Raw genomic sequence first — 12,262 nt, 5'->3', positions numbered from 1 at the left:
AGGACCTGTTTTCCCACTGTAGGGAATCTAATCTAATTTAGTAGGGCGCCAGAGGGTTCAGTCCTTGGGCCCATCTATTTTGAATCTACATTAACGACTTGGCTACAGGAATTCACGGCTCTATGGGCAAATTTGCAAATTACCCTTAAATAGAAGGGACCATAAATTCCAATGAGGGAATAAAAACCTTACAATGGTTAGAGATAGATAAGGAGATTTTAGCCAAAACATGGCAGATGAGTTTAACGTGGAAAAGTGTCACATCATGCATTTTGATCGGAAAAATGGGAACGGATATTGTTATCTAAATGGGGAGAGAAGTCAGCATGCTCCTTCTTCATGAGTTACAGAAAACTAGCAGGCAGTTACAGCAGATAATAAAGAAAGCGAATGGAGTGTTGAATTTTATATCTAAAGGAATAGAATATACATGTAAGTATTTACTGCAGAGTTGAGGATTTGTCTAATGAAGAGGGTTTGAACAGTTTTGGCATATACTATATGGAATTTGGAAGAATGGGGAGGTAAAATTGAGATATCCAAACTGATAAAAGGTATGAATAAAACAAACGTGGATTTGACGCTTCCACTTGTGAGACACCCGAAGGCGAGAGGACGTTGTCTTGGATATAGGAGGGCAATTTAAAACGTAGTTAAGGATAAACTATTTCTCCCACAAGGTTGTGAAATTCTGGAATTTGCTACCCGAAGTGCGGTGGATGCAGTGACGGCGAGTCACTTTAAGGAGGAGTTAGACATAGTTTTAATTGGCATTCTGTTTAAGGATTATGGTGAGAAGGCAGGAAAATGGTGATGAGGAGCGTATTAGACATGATTGAATAGTAGAGGAGACTCGATGGTCCGTCTGGCCTAATTGCACTCCTGCATATTATGACGTCATCTAATTACAACAAAACGATCAAAGAAACAAATGGCAGTGAACTGATCGTTATCCTAGAGCGCAATGCCAAAGAAATAACATTGACAGGAATGCACACAGAAGTGACGTCCACGCAATGTACCGGAAAATATGATATTGTGTAATCTGTCTCACTAAATTATGAGGGAAAAGAACATCAGGTGTTGCAGCAATGACTCCATTTGGCAAATGTTATAATGGAGAATCCAAAGTTCCCGTAGAAGAGGATCACAATCGCCTATAAACTGATTGAAAGGCAGAGTAATAAAATTCCCTGTGAGATAGCTTTGGAATACCACATTCACACAAGATAATTCGTTGAAGACATTTGCTTGGTGAAATTGTAAAAGTGTGAAAGCATCAGAGCTTAGGATGCATATTAAGTACAAAAACCACGCACCCATACATGAATATGTATTCTTATACTTCGACCTATAAAGGAAGGTAAGGTTCGCTGTGTGCCATTTACAAAACTCACAGCAGAACTTCACCCAATATCCTTATACAGAACCTTCCAAACCCACAACGATTACTATCCAGAAGGACAAGCGAAGTGGATAAATGGGGAGACGACACACTGCAAATTCCCCTTCAATTACTCACCATTCTGCCTTTGAAATACATTGCCGTTCCTTCAGTGTCTCTTGGTGAAAATCCTGGAATTCTTCCATTAATGGTATCGCACCTGTGTACCTGAGGCACATGAACGGTGAAAGTTCGTAAGAACAGACCATCACCAACTTCTCAGTTGGTAACTATGGAACAGCAAGAAACAGATATGAGAAAGGAGCTGGCAAAAAGTTGAAAGTGAAGGATGCCTGGCACGCAAGACTCTGGAGCAACAATAACAGAAATTTCTTGGATGTGTTCAGGAGACATTCGTCACAAGGAAGAATCAGACGAAGCAACTATATAAAGACAGACAACAAACGTTTCTATAAATACATAAAACGAAAAGGAATGGCTGAAGTAAACGCTAGTCCTTTAGAGGATGAGAATGGACATTTAATTATGGGGTATGATGAATTGGCTCATGCATTGAACATGTTATCTTTTGTATGAGTCTTCACAGAAGGGAAGACTGATACTTTGCCAGTAATTGACAAAGGTAGGCGAGGGCCTGATGACGGGCTTATGCCTGAAACATCGATTCTCCTGCTTCTCGGATGCTGCCAGACCTGCTATGCATTTTCAGCATCACATTCCCGAATCTGATAACCAACATTTACAGTTCTCATTTCTCGTAGAAGGTAGGTAAGACCCTGGAAACAATCATTACTGCGGAAGAGCTAGTGTTGGGTAAGCTCATGGTGCGAAGGATAGGTAAGTTTCCTGGCCTTGATGGAATCGGTCCCAGGGTATTAAAAGAGATAGCGGGAGAAATAGCTGGATCACTGGCGGCAATTTTCCCAAATTCCCTGGACTCTGGGGCAATCCCAGCAGATTGGAAAACAGTTAATGTGACGCCACTGTTTGGAACGGAGGTGGACAAAAGATGGGGAATTATAGACCGATTAGCTGAACCTCTATAGTGGGGAAGATGCTTGAGTCTTATTACCAATGAAGAAATATTTGGGCATCTTGATCGGAATTGCCCCGTTGGACAGTGGCTGCATGGGTTCATGAAGTATAGATCATTCTTGACTAATCGATTGGAAATCTGTTAAGATATTTCGAGCAATGTAGACAACTGGGAGCCAATTTGTGCGGTGTGGATTCCACAAGGACTTCAGCAAGGTGCCACACAAGACGCTACTGCATAAGATAAGGATGTATTGCGTTAAAGTTAAAGCATCAGTATGGATAGGGGATTGATTGACAAGCAACGCATGTAGATAAACGAGTGCTATTCTGCCTGGTATTCAGTAACGAGTGGTTTATCTCAGAGATCGGTGTTGGGGTTGCAATTATTTCAAGTTGACATCGATTATTCGCAGTTGGGGACCACGTGTAGAGTATCAACGTTTGCAGATGAAACTAAGAAGAGTGGCAGAGCTAAGTGTGCAGTGGACTGTGAATCAGCACAGGCACATAGACACATGAGTGAGTAGGTAAAGGTCTGGCAATGGAATACAACGTTAATAAATGTGTTGGTCATACATTTTGATAGGAGTAACAGTAATAAGGATTATTTTTGATTGGTAAAAAGTTCCAGCATGCTGCTATGCAGAGGGATGTGGATGTGCATGAAACATGAAAGACTGGTCTTCAGCTACAACCAGTGATTAGGAAAGCAAATGTAATTTTGACCATCATTGGTAAAAAGAGTGAGTTTAAAAGCAGAGAAGTAATGTTGCAGCTGTAAAAGTTACCCGTGAGTCCACACGTGAAGTACTGTCTGCAGATTTCGTCTTTTGTCTTGAGAAAAAGATGTACTAGAGGTTGTGTAGAGGAGGTTCACTCGGTTGATTCCAGAGTTGAGGGGGTTGGCTTATGTGGAAAGACTGAGCAGATTGGAATTTTATTCATTGGAATTCAGAAGAATGTTGGGGGGTGGGGGGGGGGGGGTGGATTTTATGGAAACACATAAAATAATGAAGGAAACAGATAAGAAGTAGAGAGGATATTTTGAGTGACAGATGAAGCTAGGACAAGAAAGCATAGCCTCAAGGTTAAAGAGAGCCAATTAAGGATTGAACTGAGAAGGGACTTCTTCACGAAGAGGGTTGTTAATTTGTGGAATTCCTTGCCCGTGAAGGAGTTGACGCTACTCTGTAAACTTCAGTTTTTAAAGATAAGGTAGCTTAAAAAAATATAGAATTAAGCGATATGGAGTGAGCACGGATAGGTGGATCTGAGTCCACGAAAACATCAGCCATGGTCTTATTGAATGGCGAAGCAGTTTCGAAGGGCGGAGGCGGAGGTCTCATGTTCTTATAGGGAATGCAATGGTCAGAATTCAAACAAAAGAAACAGCATGTAATGTGGTGAAGATGCGTGGGATGTCAGATGACTGGGAAATGTTTAAAAATCAACAAGGAATCCCAAAAATAAAAGTGATAAACGGGAAGAAGATGAAAAAAATATTTTAACCCAGTTAACAGTATGAAGCAAGAAAGTTTTAAAAATACGTGTGGTTCAGGCTCAGGTTCTGGATGTGAGTTTGTTCGCTGAGCTGCAAGGTATGGTTTCAAACGTTTCATCACCGTACGAGAAAACATCATCAGTGAGCCTCCAGTGAAGTGCTAGTGTTTGTCCCACTTCCTATTTGTGTGCTTAGGTTGCTTTGGGTTGCTGATTTCATTTCCGGTTATTTTTGTAATGGATTGGTAGATGGGGTCGAAACCGGTGTGTTTGTTGATAGATTTCCGGTTGAAATTCAATGCTTCTAGGAATTCTCGTGCGTGTCTCTGTTTGGCTCGTCTTAGGATGTACGTGTTATATCAGTCAAAGTGGTCTCCTTCCTCATCTATATATAAGAGTACTAGTGGTTCATGACTTTTTGTGGCTATTTGATGTTCATGTGGCTGGTGACTCGTGTTCTGCCTGTTTGTCCAATGTCGTTTTTTTAAAAAAAGTACTTGCAAGGCATTTTGTTAATGACGTTCTTTTTGCCTGTTGCGTACAGCGTCGTTTAAGTTCATTAGTTGCTGTTTAAGTGTGTTGGTTGGTTTATCGGCTACCATGAGCCAAGGCATCTGAGTAGTCTGGCAATTATTTCACAGATGTCTTCAATGTAATGTAAAGTAGCCCGGCTATCTTGGCTGGTTTTGTCTGTAAGGGAAAAGTAACAGAAAGGAGAGACAGTGGGGGTGACCGATTGGTTCTCCAGAACATCTTTGACAAGGTGCTGTGTAGGATAATGCTTCAAATAATGCTGATCTTGTTAAGATGGATCTGCCAAGCGGTATAACCTGTATGCCTTACGCTGTCCAGGTGTTTTTCACCCTATGATCTCTGCTTGCTTACTATGATCTGTCATTATCACTCGTAAACAAAGCTTTGAGAATAGATAAATAGATAATAGTCTGAACATTGATAGGCTCCGAGTGCCGCTGTGGGATTCATCCTAGGATTCTCTGGAAAGCAAGGGAGGAGGATGCATAGCCTTTGGCTTTGATGTTTATGTCATTATTATCGACAGGAATGGTGCCAGAAGACTGGAGGATAGCAAATGTTGCCCCCTTGTTCAGTTGTAATTGTAGGTAAAGTATTTCATGGATTATAAGAGAAATGATTAATACGCATGTAGAAAGAAACAATTAATTTAGGAACAGTCAACTTGGTTTTATGAACGATAGGTTGTTCCTCACAAACCTTGTTGATTTCTTTGAGAAGGTGACCAAACAGCTGGGTGAAGGTAAAGTGACTGTTGTGATGGATATGGATTTCAATACAGCATTTGATAAGGTTCCCCACGGTAGGCTATTGTGGAAAATTTGGAGATATGTGATCGATGGTGATTTAGCAATTTGGATAAGTAATTGGCTAGCTTAAAGTAAAAAGAGGCATGGGAAATGTTTATTCTGGAGCTGAGTTACTAGTGGTGCACCACAAGGAACTGCTTTGAGGCCATTACTGATTGTCATTTTTATAAATGGTCTGGATGAGGGGGTAGAAGGATAGGTTAGTATATTTGCTAATGATTCTAAAGTCAGTGGAGTTGTGGACAGTGTGGTAGCATGTTGCAGGTTACAGAGGGACATAGAGAAGCTGGAGAGCTGGACTGATAGGTGGCAAATGGAGTCTAATGCGGAAACGTGTGAGGTAATTCACATTGGAAGAATTAACAGGGTACACAGAACTGGGCTAATGGTAAGATTTTTGGAAGTGTGGATGAGCAGAGAGATCTCGGTGTCCATGTGCATAGATCCCTCGAAGTTGCCACACAGGTTGACAGGGCAGTTAAGAGGTCTTATGGTGTGTTAGATTTTATTCGTAGAGGGATTGAGTTTCGAGCCATGAAGTCATGTTGCAGCTGTAAAAAAAAAAAAACTCTGGTGCGGCTGCACTTGGATTATTGTGCACAGTTCTGGTCACTACATTATAGGTAGGATGTAGAAGCAATAGAAAGGGTACGGAGGAGTGTTAGCAGGATGTTTCCTGGTATAGAGGGAAGATCTTATGAGCAAAGGCTGAGGAACTTGAGGCTGTGCTTCTCAGGGAAAAGAGATTCAGAGCTCACATAATAGAGACATACAAGGTGATCAGAGGATTAATTACTGCGGACAGTGAGAGACATTTTCCTCAGATGGTGATGGCTAGAATGAGGGGACAGAGCTTTCAACTGAGTGGTGATTGATATAGGACAGATGTCAGACGTAGGTTCTTTACTCAAAGACCAGTCTTGGCGTGGAATGACCTGCCTGTGACAATAGTAGACCCGCCAAATTTAATGGAATTTAAACGGCAATTAGATATATGTATGTATGGTAATGGAATAGTGAAGGTTTTATGGGCTTCAGATCTTTTACAGGGTGGCAACTGGTGTCTCTTGGAGTTATGCACGCATCAGTGTTGAGGCCAAAGCTATTCTCGTTTTAAATTCATGATCAGGACGAATGAAATGTCTGCATTGTTACTAATTTTCCAGATGAAACACAGATAGGGAGAGGGAGGGGGGAGCTGCACAACGCTTTGAACATTCTCGAATCGTGCAAAGATGTCACAGATGGATTACTATGTGGAGAAGTGTGAAGTTTGGTTGGAACGATAGAGGCATAGACTTTGTTTCTAAATGTGAAAGGGTTTCAGAAACCTGACCACAAAAGCCACTTTGTCATCCTCAATCACAGTCCCCAAAATATTAAAATGCAGCTTCAACTGACAGTCATGAAGGCAAATACAACTCAGCAGTCATTTCAAGACAGCTAGAAACCAAGTGCCGACATGTATTGTCAGGCTATATCGGATTCTAGTCAGCCGACATTTGGAATATTGTGAGCAGTGTCAGGTCCAGGAAATCTAAGGAAGAATGCGCTGGAAAGGGAGACGTCCAGATTATGTTTGAAAACTGATCTTGGTGTTTAAGGGCTTGTCATAGGAATTGTAGATGAGCAATCTGTATCTGAACATGCATTTAGAAGACGTCCCAAGAAAATAGAAGTGTGATATAAAATATATGAACCCAGTAACTTGTGTTGGCAAAAAATCTATTCATGTACTAAAATGTTCAGGAAACAGTTCGTGGATTTCACCAATCTTTATTGATCCATGTTCCATTAGATGTCATACATTCCGTGTTGTGGATTTCACCCTTAATCCAAAAATCGATAGATGCTCTGCAGTGCAGTTCTGATAATGTTCCTTGCCGCGACAGACTTGTTCATAACTGTTGTTGGCAATGAGTAGATTCGAAGTTCTAGTCACAGTTGCAACATGAGACAGGGATTACAATAAGAAGTAAAGTTGACTCACACCTACAATTAATAGAGAAGAATGAATGCTGGCCGATTAGCTTGCTGTGTTGCTTCACAGCACCAGGGGACCAGGATCTATTCCAATGTCTCACGAATGCCTGTGTGCAATTTGCGCATTCTTCCCTTTTTTTGTGTGAGTTTTAACTGGGTGATCCAGTTTCCTCTCATGATCGAGGATGTGCAGGTTGGATGGCTTGTGATTACTAAATTTCCCAACGTTTCCAACGACGTGTTCGCTTGGATGATTAACCCATGAAAAATACAGGGATACAGGGAAAGGATCTGTTGGTAGGTCTGGCTGGGATCGTATTCAGTGGGTGCTGTGGACTCGATGGCATGTTTCCAAAAAATAAGAGTTTTATAATAGCATGAAAAAAGCATTAGTTCTACTGCCATGCCAATCGAAAGTAAATGAATCACTGAAGCTGCTTTTCTAAGACACATGCAGATGCCAGAATATTTTTAGGAATAGAAAGCAAAATTTAATCTGTTGTAATTGCAGAAGCGCCACCAAATGTTATGATCTACCAAGTGAACATGAAATAATTGATCAGATTTATAACTTTATGTTACGTTCAGACTAGACAATACTTTCATCAATGGGGCTTACTCCTTTATTCATTCACAGGATTGGGGTATCTTCGGCCAAACAACATGTACTCCCCAGAGGGCAGTTAAGAGTCTGTCACATTGCTGCGGAACTGGAGTCATAAGTCGGCAAGACTGGGTAAGCACGGCATTTCTCTTTCCATAAAGGACATTAGTGAACCAAAGGGGATTTCCCCCAACAATCAACTTATAATTCCAGATATTTATTGAATTCAAAGTCCACCACCTGCAAAGACGGGATTTGAACCTGGGTCTTTGTGCAAGCAGTCCTAAGAGTCTATCACCTCCCCTCTTCAGAGTATCAAGACCCAAGGTTCTACAATAAAGGGTAACAAACATCAAAATCAATGATCAAGAAAGTGAACCATTATTTGTCCACCACAACTCATCATAGAAACTGAATAGATTTCTCCGACAACAAATTCTCCCAGGAACATAATGTCACATGGTTCACGTGAGAAAAAAAATCAATTCTTATATCTTCCAGCTTTCCCTAAATTCAATGGAAGTGCCAAAAATTAGAAGATTCCAAACATTACAGCCTCGTTTAATGAAATGATCAATAATAAGCTCACAAATTACACTTCAGGCTTTCGAACAATTCACATGAATACACTTAAAGCCATCGGATTAAATTAGCAGTTGTCAAAACCCGGTGTTGAGTTAGTGTCACATGGATATGGACTGGTTCATGACGAAGACATAACAAGGATTTCCAAAGGAGCAAATTACGTTTAACCAAATGTCTGCTCTTTCATTTGGAGAGGTAAGTAGTAGAGAAACACAGCTGATATGGTGAATATGGATATTCAGAAAACATCCGATTTTGTGGAACTGAAAAGGATTGTGAGGACGGTAATAAGTCGCTAGTTGGAAGAATCATAGCACATTTGACGGAAAATTCCACAGGAATTTGATAATGGAAAGGCATAATCAAAAAAGACTTTTTTCAGTCAGGTGGACGTCTTGTAGTGGATTTATCCTAAGTTAAGTACCAGGAGCCTTGTATTTCTAAACACTTTTTAAGTATCTACGTTTTGCCAAGGAGCCTAATTCTTAAATGTTTTCAACGACACAAAACTTGGAGAATATACAAACTGTGAGAAGAAGTGTATATACCTTTTGAACAACATAGATATATTCGTGGATTTAGCTGATACACAGTGGATATATTTCATTGATATGAATTGTGTGTTGACACATTTTGCTAAGAAGATAAGTGGAGGACCACGTAAGATAGCGGACACAATTTTCAAGACTGTGATACAGCGGAGGGACATAAGTGTGTATGTGCACAGATAACTGGAAATGGGAGGACAAGTATCAGGTGCAATAAATAATGTAAACAATGACATGGGCTTTGGTAATAATTGTTGAAATATGTGTTGCTGGAACACATTTTTCAGCTCTGATCTCCAGCATCTGCAGTCCTCACTTTCTCCTTTGGTAATAATTGTATCAAGTTAAATAGCAAAGAGGTAATGTTGAACTTGATTCAGGCAATTGTGGACCTTTTCTTTACTATTGCATACAGTTGTGAGTGTAAAATTTTTATGACGGATTTGAATACATTGGAAACAGTGCAGAAGTGGATTACAAGAATGCTTCCGGATATACAAATCGTCAGTAATGAGGTTAGATTGATCAATTTGGGGTTTTTCCACTTGGAATGCAGAAGGTTCAGAAAATTCCTGTTCGAGCTTTTCAAAATTATGGCAGAGCTGAATAGAAGATAAAGGAACAATGTCCACCCTTTCGTAGTGGTAAGTGGAACAAGATGCTAAAATAAGCAAATTTTAAACAAAACAGCATAGAAGCTATAAGAAAATAGGAGAGGTGCTGGCCGAGTGATATTGTCGCTGGATTGTCAATTTACAGATCCTGGTAATGGTCTAGGGATCCGGATTCCACTCCTACTACGACTGTTTGTGGAATTTCATTTCATTAAGAGTTTGCAAATAAGATTCTCATGATTACCATCATTCCTTTGTCAGTTGCCTGGAGATTAGCACACCTGCTTCACTAATGTCCTTTTGGGAGGAAAACATCTATCTTCACCTCATCTAGCTAGATGTGACTCCAGACCGAAAGAAATGTGATTTACTCTTAACTGTCCTCTCAGAAATCTGATCCTCAGATGCTGCCTGACCTGCTGTGCTTTTCTGGCACCACGCTAATCGAGACTCTGGTTTCCAGCATCTGCAGCACTCACTTTTGCTGTGATGAAGAAACGTTCGACTAACCAGCGACACCCACATCCCGTTAATAAAGATCATTATGCATTTAGAGTCTGCTCTTACATTCACTCATTATCATGGATATCCATCCACCTGTCTGTCATTTGCCCGCTTTCATTCCATAATCCTTTGTGCCTTTAGGCCCAAGATCTACCTCTAGTTCTTTTCTAAAGACATTCAAATCTTTAGTCTCAATTGCGATCATGCAGAGAATTGCGAAAGCTCAGAATATGCTGGATGAATAGAACGATGAGTTGTATTAGTCATGATCTGCCTAAAAATGAAGTGACAGGGGACCTCGTTCCTCGGTGAGTAGTAAGCGTGCAGAAGGGACTGGAAGAGGTTTGACATTAGATATTTCAGAGCACAAAGGGTGAATATTTCACAAATGTAACACAGTTAGGTAAACAAACTTGCAATAGGCATTAGAACTGGAGGAACAAGTAGGGAACTAGATTTGAAGCAGGGACACTGAAAAAAATTAACAAATCCGTTTTGCAGAATGATTAATGGACAATATTGCTTCTGCTACCAACTGAAATCAACGTTTTTGGCTTGGGACCAAGACGACATACCGTTTTGCAATATTGGGCAATTGCTTATTGACGTGCAAGAATGTAGCAAAATCGAAATTTCATGTCTGAATCTATTTTCCCCAATGAAAAATACAACTTGCTTGCTTCGTGCTCAACCTACAAGTTTGCCAGGTACCATTTGTAATCACGTATTAATTAAAACTTTATGAAAATTGCTCAGAATAATACCTTAGAATTTTACTTTTATTTGACAAATGACATATGATTTCGAAACATAAACGACTGTTCTAACTGAAACAGGAAAGAAAGGAAGGAAGTAGGTTACAACCAGATGAAGGAACATTGGAACGTTGCTTGAAGCAGATAAGTGAGAGTATAAGGAACAGAAAATATTTAAAGGAAACACGTGGGATTTCATATACTGAAAATTGGTTAGCAGACAAGAAACAGAGTGGGATTTTTTTTCCTAAATTGAAGGCCGCAATCAGTGGGAATGAGGACCCCAGCTACTCACAATAAAGCAATTCGTATCTTAAACTGTGCCGATGGCACATAGCTTTTTGGAAGTTTCCGCTATCAGGAGGATGCAGAGATGATGTAGTCTGATTTAGACAGGTCGAGTTAGTGGGCTAACGCAGTATAATGTGGATAAATGTGATGTTACCCACTTCAGAGGCAAGATTGAGAAGTCAGAGCTATATTAAAAAAGCTCTAAATTGAGAGACGAGGGGATTAATTGAGGCCTGCTTGGCATTGTCCACCAGTTGCAGAGAGTAAGTGGGCAAGTGCATTAGGATGTAAAGAAGAGTAACTGTGGACTGACCTTTGTAATGAGAGAATTCGAGTTGAGGCACACGAATATCTTCCTAAACATACATGCACCGCATGGTGAGAGTACATTTGGGAAACTGTGCATAACTGTGCTTTCCCATGTCTGAGGGAGGACGTTATTGAAAGGAGGGATTGTTGTGATGCTTTACCAAATTTATTTCGGCAAAGGTAGGGCTGATGTATGAGGAGAGATTGAGTTGGCTAGGATGGAATTCACTGGCATTCAGAAGAACAAGGGGAGAATGCATAGCAACCTAAACATTCTAGCAGCAATAAACAGTTTGGATGCAGGAAGGATGTTCTCGATGGCAATGAAACCCCGAACCAGGGTGGCAGTTTAAAGGTAAGGACTGAACATTATAGAATAAGATGAGGAGAAAATTCTTCACCTAGAATGAGGTGAATCTTCACAGCATCTGGCAACGGAATGTGCTGGTAAATAAAACGGTATGCGCTTTCAAGAAGGCGGTAAATACACTTATTGTGACTAACGGGATCAATTGATATTAAAGTGGGCTGGATGACCTGCGTGATCGTGTTGAATTAGAGAACAGTGCAGAGGGGTAGAGCAGCATAATCCCGTTCCCCACCTTCTGTGTTTCCATGTTGAAATAGGCTGGCAAACCAATCAACAATTGCAGTCACAAATGTTGATCTCACCAGATTCAACCATACCCCTCGAAATACACTGAAATAAATAATTAATAATTCACCCATAAAAATTCGTCCTATCAAAGTGGAAAAAAATTACATTTGCTGGCTAATTATTTG

At 40.4% G+C, this 12,262-nt stretch overlaps 1 long non-coding RNA gene across 1 annotated transcript in view; it reads right to left on the bottom strand.

Moving 5' to 3' along the window:
• Positions 1-7,052: 7,052 nt before the first annotated feature.
• LOC122544482 overlaps positions 7,053-12,262 on the bottom strand; it is a 29,490-nt gene continuing 24,280 nt past the window's right edge. The window contains exon 3 of the long non-coding RNA XR_006310357.1: positions 7,053-7,220. This is a non-coding gene — a long non-coding RNA (uncharacterized LOC122544482). The remainder of the gene's footprint in view (positions 7,221-12,262) is intronic.

The sequence above is a fragment of the Chiloscyllium plagiosum genome, chromosome 50, assembly GCF_004010195.1.
Source record: "Chiloscyllium plagiosum isolate BGI_BamShark_2017 chromosome 50, ASM401019v2, whole genome shotgun sequence".
NCBI classification, from domain to species: Eukaryota; Metazoa; Chordata; class Chondrichthyes; order Orectolobiformes; family Hemiscylliidae; genus Chiloscyllium; species Chiloscyllium plagiosum.
Note: the sequence above shows the minus strand (reverse complement) of the source record. Positions and strands in the feature narration are given on the sequence as shown.